Here is a 9,358-nt window from a genome sequence, read left to right as displayed (position 1 = left end):
GAGAGAGGAGAGAGGAGAGAGGGAGAGAGAAGAGTGGTAGAGGAGGAGGAGAGAGAGACAGCAGAAAGGGGAGTGAGATGAGGTGGAGTAAGGGAGAGGAAAGAAGGAGGTGGGAGAGGAGAATGAGGAGACAAGAGGGGGAGAGGAGGAGTGAGTGACAGACTAGCCGAGGAGGGGGAATGAGAGATAATGGGGGAAAGAGAATGGAGGGATGGGGGAAATGAGGGAGGGAAGAGGGAATGAGGGAAGGATAGGGGAGGGAGAATGGAGGGTGGGGTGACAGAATAGAGGGAGGGAGAGAGAGAGAAAGTGAGAGAGAAAAAGGGGGGAGTCAGAGAAAGTGGGGGAGAGAGAAAAAAGTAGAGAAAGCGAGATAGGGGTGAGAGATAGAACATAGAAAAGGTTCACAAACATAGTTACAATTGGCAGGATAGTTTTGCCTTGATTTATATATATATATATAATCAAAAAATAAATAGATGATACCGTTCTGTGGCTAACGAAATGCTTTTATTTGTGCGAGCTTTCGAGATACACTGATCTCTTCTTCCGGCGATGTTACAATGAATGAAGCAAGGATAACTTAAAAACAGTGTCTCTTGGAATGTTATCTGTGCTTCTCCTTCACATCCACACCGGGGGAAGGAGAAGCACAGATAACATTCCAAGAGACACTGTTTTTAAGTTATCCTTGCTTCATTCATTGTAACATCGCCGGAAGAAGAGATCAGTGTATCTCGAAAGCTCGCACAAATAAAAGCATTTCGTTAGCCACAGAACGGTATCATCTATTTATTTTTTGATTATTGAAGCTCGGCTAACACGGTACTGATACACATACATACATACATACATACATACATACATACATACATACATACATACATACATACATACATACATACATACATACATACATACATACATACATACATACATACATACATACATATATATATATATATATATATATATTATAGCAAAAGTAAATATTACTATCATTTGCATGTCTAAGACAGGTCTGCAACCCCGCCTTTCACCACTATCACCCAGCACACAGCACTTCCACTGCAGCAAGGGATTCTGGGAAATGACATGCAAATGAGCACACAGAGCCACCTTTTGCTTTAAAACCATTATTAACATGGTTCCCTATAGGCTTAAGCTTGCTGTATGGTCACAGCTTTGAGCACAGCCAGGGTTAAGATGCATAGCCAGTAAACCCACCCACAGACAGCCGTTTCGACCTTAATGGGTCTCATCAGTGTGGGTTGGCTACACTGGCTATGCAAAAATGAAGCAAGCAGGATGGGTTTTTCATACTGTATACTGTATATATATTTAATTATTTTTTTGGGGGGGAGTGCGGGGTCACAGTTGGTAGATCTTATCCCAGATGCAAAAATACCTACAGTAGTTCCTCTTCTGCTTGTCAGTGTAGTATTTTTATGAGGGTGATCCTTTCTTGAGTTTTGGTATATACTGTTTATCTCAGAGTTCAAATTGAATGTCCAAATTTGCATTGACGTGTTTGCATTTTGAGCCCGCAAAGTGGCTATCGGTAGTAGATATCCTCCTTAACATATACAGAAAGAGGGTCAATAGATGTATTTTGTTTTTTGCATCATAATTATCAACGTAGTATATATGAATAGAGAATTATTTGTAAAAGGACACCAAATTAACCACTACATACATGGATATCAGTGCTAAAATCATCTTCAAAACTACATTTCAGACTCAAGGTATAACACATCAAGGCATAGGTCTTAAGTGCCAAAATATAAAACATTTCAATCTTCTCCCTTTTTAAAAAAAATGTTTCCAGGAAAAACAAATGATTGACAGAATGTTTTATTATTTATAGTAACAACAACTGCAATAATACTGAGCAGTAGAATTGTTTTGCTCATGCAAAGCCCCTACTTAAGTCTTCAAAATAAATGACATAGTAAAATGTTGCTTAATTAAATACCATTCTGACATTCAGTGCATTTATTAAATGGTTACATAATTCATTGACTAAATTTACATTTTTACTTGTTAGGAAAACTGCTTATAATATAGAATATTTTTCTACTGTGTATAATATCATGAATGAATGACACGCATAACTGTTGCAAAAATTAATCTACACTGTACCAAAGTGATTAACATAGACATGCTGCATAGAATACATAAGTAATTCAGAGGGAGAAATTGGCTTTGTCCCTTGTTTCATCCCTTGTTTATGCAGTTTGTTTTATTAGTAAATTGATAAACTTTATATAATTCACTACCTACTAATCTAGATGGGATGAATCCCGCCCACAACATAGTGCAGGTTTATTTCAGTTGCAAAAAGTGATGGAAAATACATTTACTTTGTGCCTCAGCACCCTATCCAGGCAGATCAGGGTCAGCAGTTCTTATTACTGATCGCATCATGTGATAGGTGATATAGATTAATACTGTATTGCAGCGTTTCCCAAATGGTGGGTCGCGACACGGCACCGGGCCGCGGCACCAAAATTGCCGGGTCGCAGCGAGGCTGGCCGCGCGGTGTCTCCCGTCCCCCCCCCCATCAAGTTAAAAAAATGGCGGCGATTCCCCCCGCATGCGCAGGGCAAGGTTAAAAAGGGCAAGCATGCGCTCCCTTCCTCCCCCCCCCGCTCCCAACGTGGGACAGAGGAGGAAGTACCAGCTCCTCTGCGGCCCGCACGTTATGTGGGACGGAGGGGGAAGTACCAGCTCCTCTTCGGCCCGCAGGTTACATGGGAGAGGGTGGAATTACAAGCTCCTACTGCGGCCCTCTTCCCCACGTGGCCAGCTTCCCGAGCTCACCTCCTGTGGCACCCCCTCCCGAGCCCATCTCCCGTGCCCCCAAGCCCACCTCCCATCCCGGGCAGCAGGGGATATCGGGGGCAGCAGGGGAAAGCGTCCGGCGGCAAGGTAAGTCACCCCACCCAGTCACTGTCACCCAGTGACTCTCTCCCACCCACCCAGTCACTGTCACCCACCCAGTCACTGGCTCCCACACAAGTGTCCCTGGCCCCCTCCTCCCACCCACCCAAGTGTCCCTGGCCCCCTCCAACCCAAGTGTCCCTGGCCCCCTCCAAACCCAAGTGTCCCTGGCCACCTCCTCCCTCCCTCCCACCCAAGTGTCCCTGGCCCCCTCCTCCCACCCACCCAAGTGTCCCTGGCCCCCTCCAACCCAAGTGTCCCTGGCCCCCTCCTCCCTGCCACCCAAGTGTCCCTGGCCATCTCCTCCCACCCACCCACCCAAGTGTCCCTGGCCCCCCTCCTCCATCCCACCCACCCAAGTGTCCCTGGCCCCCACCTCCCTCCCACCCAACCACCCACCCAAGTGTCCCTGGCCCCCTCCTCCCTCCTCTCACCCACCCAAGTGTCCCTGGCCCCCTCCTCCCACCCACCCACCCAAGTGTCCCTGGCCCCCTCCTCCCACCCGCCCACCCAAGTGTCCCTGGCCCCCTCCTCCCTACCACCCACCCACCCAAGTGTCCCTGGCCACCTCCTCCCTATCACCCACCCACCCACCCACCCAAGTGTCCATGGCCCCCTCCTCCCACCCACCCAAGTGTCCCTGGCCCCCTCCAACCCAAGTGTCCCTGGCCCCCTCCTCCCTCCCTAAGTGTCCCTGGCCATCTCCTACCCCAAGTGTCCCTGGCCCCCTCCTCCCTCCTCCCACTCCAACCCACCCACCCAAGTGTCCCTGGCCCCCTCCTCCATAGTGTTTCCCTGGCCCCCTCCTCCTACCCACCCACATCCGTCATTGCCTGTAATTCACTGTTTGTGTCTGTGTGCGTATAGGGGAGAGCGAGTGTGTGTGTATATGTATCTGTGTGTGTGTGTGTGTGTATCAGTGTGTGTGTGTATCTGTATCTGTGTGTTTGTGTGTGTGTGTGTATCAGTGTCTGTGTGTGTGTGTATCAGTGTCTGTGTGTGTGTGTGTGTGTGTGTGTATCAGTGTCTGTGTGTGTGTAGCAGTGTCTATGTGTGTGTCTGTGTGTAGCAGTGTCTGTATCAGTGTGTGTGTGTGTGTGTGTCTGTGTGGCTGCATGTGTGTGTGTGGCTGCTTGTGTGTCAGTGGCTGCGTGTGTGTATCAGTGCGTGTCTGTCAGTGGCTGCGTGTCTGTCAGTGGCTGCGTGTGTGTGTGTGTATCAGTGGCTGTGTGTGTGTGTGTGTGTGTGTGTGTTTGTATCAGTGGCTGTGTGTGTGTCTGTGCAGGCCTTATAGGCCAGTATAGGCGATAACATTTTTAGTGGGTCACGAAGGAGAAGTTCAAAAATAACCGGGTCACGGAAAAAAAAGTTTGGGAAACCCTGCTGTATTGTACACAATGAAACAGATAACGAACTAAATAAAATAGATGAGGAAACAAGGGGTTAAGGGGGTAGAATGGGGGCAAGTGCGAGACAACCATAGTACATGAAGATAATACTACAAAACTTCTAAAGACTAAATCAAATTGGCACAGAAAGGAAGGAGCAGATAAGATAATTTCAATAGTAGTGCTGTAGGAGGAAGCCACAACCTCCATATTAATGAACAATTGGTAAACTGAGGAAGAAGTTAATAGGCGGCTTGAAAAATATTAAGTAAATAAGGTACCTGGCCCCAATGGCATACATCCAAGAGTTCTCAAGGAGTTAAGTTCAGTAATAGCAAAACCATTACAATTATTATTCAAGGACTCCATTTCCACAGGCTCAGTACCACAAGTTTGGCGCAAAGCAGACGTGGTGCCTACTGTATATTTAAAAAAGGAGATAGGTCACACCCGGGGAAATACAGACCTGTAAGCCTGACTTCACTAGCGGGGAAACTACTTGAAGGTTTAATATGGATAATATTCAGGAATACCTAATGAAAAACCAAATTATTATTATTAGTAATAATAAGAATGGATTTATGAAGGATAGATACAGTATGCCAAACTAACCTTTTTTTTTTTTGAGGAGGTAAGTAGGAATTTAGACCAGGGTAATGCAGCTGATGTGGTCTACTTAGATTTTACAAAGGCTTTGTCACGGGAGACTCCTGTGGCGGGTAGGATCTCGGTGGCCGGAACAGCACGAGCGTAGTAGGGGTCACAAGCAGAGGTCCAAGGCAGGCGGCAGGCAGTGAAGTCAGGTACAAGCAGGGGTCCGAGGCAGGCGGCAGGCAGCGAAGTTAGGTACAAGCAGAGGTCGGCAACGAGGAGACTGGAACAGGACAGGCGGGGCAGGACAGGGACTAAGAACAGGGAGCAGGGACTGAGACCGGGGAGCAGGAATAACCAGGGACAAGCCAGATTACTAGCAAGGGCTTTTACTGTGAGCAGACTCAAATACAGGTACAGGTACAGGAAACAGGTCAGGATCAAAGACAGGCATGAGCATACTGCAGGAGTCTGACTAGCAAGCAAAGGCAAAAGCAACAGACAGGAAGCAAGCTATAAAGGACAGAGACAGGAGCAACAAGAAGACAGACAGACAGAGGAACCCAGAGCCAACAGAAGACAGCAGCACACCCAGTGGACAAGGAAGCTATGGCTAGGCAGGAGGTCTAGGCAATCCTGACATTACTCCCCCCTCTCAGGAGCGTTCTCCGGACGATCCTCCAGGCTCTTCCCGGAGGCCTTGATGAAACGGCGACTCAAGGTGACCCACCTCTGGTGGCTTGTCAGTGGGCAGAGGGTACTCCAGATCATTGTCGTGCACAATCTGGAAGTTCTTCACAGATGCGTGTGTGACACGCCCGTGGAAGTTGAACACGTAAGACTGAGTGTCATCATTCCACACGGGGGCCTTATTGTGCAGCTCGATGATGTTCTCCTGACACTTGTTCTGCCATTTAGACAGCAGGCTCTCCGAATCATTGTGTGGCTGGAAAGGGATGCGCTCGTGATTGAAATTCTTTCCGGGAATGAGAACCGCCATCTTCCGGGGACCCTTAAACCCGAGGACGTTAGTTTCATAGCAAATAGCCGCCAGTTCTTGCCGGGACGCTGCATTCTCTGACTGTCCCCGAGCCCTGGCTGGGCTAACACCGCGGTCAAACACTGTAAACTTGGTCCCCATTAGGTTGGATCGGAGTTTGCCAGTAAAGCTGCCCGCCTCCCGGGACATGTCGGTCGGATCAATAGATATGAAGTAGTTGGACGTTTTACTCTTCTTTCTCTTCCTCCCAGCGAGAAGAAAGAGCTTGTGGTTTTCGTCCCGCTCCAGGTGCATGTAGTAGGTGGGGTACAGTCCTCGGTCCATCACTTTCTTGTCTCGGCTGATCCGACATCTGACGGTGACACCGCGTGGCGCGGGGCGCAGAACAAACTCCTTCAGGTCGCCCACTTCCCCCACGTCTCCAGGAGGACTGAGAGGGGATGTCTCTGTGGAACCAGAGTCTGAAAGAGACTTTCTGCTGGAGGCAGAACCGGGCCGTGCTCTCCCAGACCTTTCCTCCTCCAGCGAGGCTCTGGTTATGCTCAGTGTGACCTTCAGCTCCTCATGCTGTTCTTTGGGGACACACTGGGTACTCAAATACTCTTCCAGCATCTTTATCTTGTAGGCAGTCTGGAAACTTTCCTCCTGCAATACTCGCTGTCTCTCTTCAGCATTCACCCATCTCTCCTTGGCGTCCTGCAGATGTGCACGTAGTTCTCGCAGCTGACTCTGCAGCATATTCTCTGCCTGAGTGCGCCGCTCCAGGGAGGCACGTTCCTCTTGCAGCACTCTCTCTGCATTCTGCAGTGCTGTCTGCATATCCAACTTTTCCTGGGCCAACTGCTTCTTCTCCTCTCCTAATTCATGGAGTTTCTTATCTCCTTCACTGACCTGGAAACAGAGATTCTTGCACTTCTGGGTTACCATTTCAAAACTGCTATTTAATCCTTCGAAGATCTCTCTCAAAGAACGTAGTTCTATGTTGAAGTGGCAATTCTTCTCCTCAGAGGCTTCCAGTTTTGCGCCAACTTGAGCCATGAAATTCTGGTACTGCGCATTATCAGCATAGGCCTTCTCCATCTTACTTGACAGGATTACCCTGTCCCTCTCCAACTGCTCTCTTTCTTTCTCCTGGAGAACACACTTAGCAATTGCTGAAGATAGACAGCTTTGTAGTGCAATCTTGGCCTCTTGCTCCTTATCTAAACGTTCATAAAGACAATCAATCGCTTTCTGTGCAGCTTGAAGCGTCTGAGTAGGAGCATCTTTCTTCTCTTCCACTATTCTTGGGCTACGTCTGTGAGTTGCCTTAAGCTGCAGCATATCTCTTTCATCAAATGCAGACTCTGAGGTTAAATTTTCATTCTTAATTCCTTCTGCAACTTCCACAGTAATGCCTCTCTTCTTCTTCTTCTTCTTCTTCCTTGCTTTGAGAAGTTCTGAAGAATCAGTGGTACTGTGTTCACATTTACTGCTCAAGACTGTTTGAGTGGGAGCCATAATTAAACCACACTTCCCAAGACACCAGTAAAGAGGAGATGTGTTTTTAAAACAGAAGCATTAGAATGAACAACAGGAATATTAGACACAGAGAGACACAAGATAGGAGAGCTGACCCTTAAAGACTTTAACATCAGTCACAGAGATTATAAATGCAAGGAAAAAACATAGACAGAGAAACCTGCAGTTATATCTGAATCTTTAGGCATTAGGCATAGGGATATCATACAGACAGAGAAAACCTGCAGTTACATCTAAATCCTTATGCATCAGGCGTAGGGATATCATATAGACAAAGAAAACCTGCAGTTGAATCTGAAACTTTTGATATCAGGCATAGAAATATCATAGACAGCAGGAAACTAATACAGAGAAAACTTATAGTTAGATCTGAAACTTTTGACATTGAACATAGGAATATCAGATAGAGAACCCTGCAGTCAAATCTGAAACCTTTGATATCAGGCGTAGGGATATCAGACAGACAGAGAAAACCTGCAGTTACATCTAAATCTTTATGCATCAGGCGTAGGGATATCATATAGACAAAGAAACAAACTTTAGGGGAACTTGCAGGTAAACCTGAAACCTTAGAACCAATCATATGAAAAACTATAGATGCAAGAAAATCAAAGCATGCAGCAACAAAATAATGGGAGCACTTTTGTCTTTTGAAATGAAGACCCTGTGAACAGCAGTAAATCAAGGTAACCATCCTAAATAGAAATGTGAGTCTGAAAATCTGCAGTGGCCCACCCACAATGCAGAGACAATTCTTGTCCAGGTAATGAAAGTCTCAAAATGGCAAAAACAGGTACTGCAGGGAAGGGTCTTTTTTGTAATAGGGAATTCTTCTCAGGGAGAAAGTGGCACAAAAAACCCTGCAGAAACCTTTGCAAAAATAAACATCTCAAAGAAAGCTGCAATAGTCGGTAGTAACAGTTCTAGTCTCAGAAAAAATGTTTTTTCGTTATGAACGCAATAATTCTTGCAGAACACTTAGCAGCAACGACAAAAAAACCTTTCAAAATCCCAACTTGGATTTCCAAAAAAGAAACGAAAGTACTTATCTTCAACCATGCGGATGTGGTCTGCTGCAGCAGGCAGGAAAGGGTGCAGGCAGAAGAAGAATCTGTTCCAGCGAGATCCAGAAGTGGCCTTTGCTTTCTGTCACGGGAGACTCCTGTGGCGGGTAGGATCTCGGTGGCCGGAACAGCACGAGCGTAGTAGGGGTCACAAGCAGAGGTCCAAGGCAGGCGGCAGGCAGCGAAGTCAGGTACAAGCAGGGGTCCGAGGCAGGCGGCAGGCAGCGAAGTTAGGTACAAGCAGAGGTCGGCAACGAGGAGACTGGAACAGGACAGGCGGGGCAGGACAGGGACTAAGAACAGGGAGCAGGGACTGAGACCGGGGAGCAGGAATAACCAGGGACAAGCCAGATTACTAGCAAGGGCTTTTACTGTGAGCAGACTCAAATACAGGTACAGGTACAGGAAACAGGTCAGGATCAAAGACAGGCATGAGCATACTGCAGGAGTCTGACTAGCAAGCAAAGGCAAAAGCAACAGACAGGAAGCAAGCTATAAAGGACAGAGACAGGAGCAACAAGAAGACAGACAGACAGAGGAACCCAGAGCCAACAGAAGACAGCAGCACACCCAGTGGACAAGGAAGCTATGGCTAGGCAGGAGGTCTAGGCAATCCTGACAGGCTTTTGATACAGGTCCAAACAAGAGGTTGGTGTACAAAAAGAAAAGCAAAATGGATTTCGTACAAATGTATGCACCTGGATTGAAAACTGGTTGAAGGATAGACAAAAGATGGTTGTCATAAATGGAACCTTCAAGTTGGGCTAAGTTCGTGAGTGGAGTACCTCAGGGATCATTACTGGGAGCCCTGCGTTTTAACTTGTTTATTAATGACCTTGAGGTTAGCATCG

At 47.2% G+C, this 9,358-nt stretch overlaps 1 pseudogene; it reads right to left on the bottom strand.

Annotated features, from left to right (window-relative positions):
• Positions 1–5,126: 5,126 nt before the first annotated feature.
• Positions 5,127–6,682, bottom strand: LOC142495548 (tubby-related protein 3 pseudogene; annotated as a pseudogene).
• Positions 6,683–9,358: the final 2,676 nt, after the last annotated feature.

This window comes from Ascaphus truei, chromosome 1 (genome assembly GCF_040206685.1).
Source record: "Ascaphus truei isolate aAscTru1 chromosome 1, aAscTru1.hap1, whole genome shotgun sequence".
Lineage (NCBI taxonomy): Eukaryota > Metazoa > Chordata > Amphibia > Anura > Ascaphidae > Ascaphus > Ascaphus truei.
Note: the sequence above shows the minus strand (reverse complement) of the source record. Positions and strands in the feature narration are given on the sequence as shown.